Source organism: Pinus tabuliformis, chromosome 5_2, assembly GCF_031772625.1.
Source record: "Pinus tabuliformis cultivar Carrire ecotype Pingquan chromosome 5_2, CPIR1, whole genome shotgun sequence".
NCBI classification, from domain to species: Eukaryota; Viridiplantae; Streptophyta; class Pinopsida; order Pinales; family Pinaceae; genus Pinus; species Pinus tabuliformis.
The window spans coordinates 826,658,996-826,660,209 of NC_142306.1; the positions used below are offsets into that span (position 1 = coordinate 826,658,996).

A 1,214-nucleotide genomic window follows, 5' to 3' on the forward strand; every position below is an offset into this window, starting at 1 on the left:
ATGAATGTATAAATGCAATGTCTGAGTAGATGATCTAAAACCCTCCTTCCACTGATAAATTTGAGGCTTTGCATGCATAATTTTTTTCCCCAAAACCCTCATTATGCTGATAGCAATCGTCCTGTGTATGTGTTTATTATCGGCAGAAGATGAAAAAAAAAGGAAAAAAAAGAGCAGAGCATTCGATCATCTACCCAAATAGATACACAAATACAACCGGTTTACATTATTAATATTTAGATCCGCCTGCAAGCGCACCCGAAAAAGAAAGATCATGTAAACCCGCAAACACAAACCCTCACAGGGCCTCTCACGGGCTTAAATTACACAATTAAAAAACATTACAGCTATAGCTAACTCGATCCACAGATCGAACCCCGTGCCAAGTTTTATAATACATTCTACAGCGAAAAAGGACCACAGATCGAACCCCGTGCCAAGGTTTATAATACATTCTACAGCGAAAAAGGACCACAGATCGAACCCCGTGCCAAGCTTTATAATACATTCTACAGCGAAAAAGTGTCCTTTAACGCGGATCCATTAAAACCACAGCCCGATCTTCACTTTTAGTGAACAATACCGCGATAAACAACATAATCTCAATAGAGATCTGCAGAGATACAGAAAACAAAATCCAAAATTATAAAGATGCGTCGTGCTTCATTAAAACTAGGGAAAGAAAAAATGGATGAATCTTAATGGGAACAAAATGAAAACAAATATAGAGTCAGAAACCCTCAACAATTTCACACACAAAGGATCGATCGCAGAATAAAACGAACGCCGCTGTATCGACCCTAACCCCGCCATTTAAAGAATCGAGAAAAAAATCTGCGAGCAGGATCAATCACAGTAGAATATTATCTAGCGAATATGCCACCATCCAAAGGTGAAAATTGGCTTAATCGCTTTCTCACTGCGAGTAAAAGGCGGTCGTCAAGCTATCAAGAAGCTCAGCTCTGCCGCGCGATGACAAGTGAACGGGGATCACAGGTTAAAAGGGGACAGGTGTTAAACTGAGATGAAAAGGGTAAATAATGCCGGCGTGATTCATTTTACAAAAAAGTAGTGCGTGGAATTACATTAAAAAATAATAATATAATATAATGTAAAACAAAGGCGGAGTAAAAAATATAAAAAAAAAAATAATAAAATAAAATAAATCTATAAAAAGTAAAATTGATTCATGATTCCTGGATGCGGGTGGAAAT

The 1,214-nt window shown here is 37.6% G+C and overlaps 1 long non-coding RNA gene across 1 annotated transcript; it reads right to left on the minus strand.

Moving 5' to 3' along the window:
* Nucleotides 1-203: 203 nt before the first annotated feature.
* LOC149161864 (uncharacterized) lies at nucleotides 204-988 on the minus strand. Its single transcript, XR_016261520.1, has 2 exons — nucleotides 758-988; nucleotides 204-613 (listed from the first exon to the last, which is right to left on the minus strand). It is a non-coding gene; the product is annotated as an uncharacterized LOC149161864 (long non-coding RNA).
* Nucleotides 989-1,214: the final 226 nt, after the last annotated feature.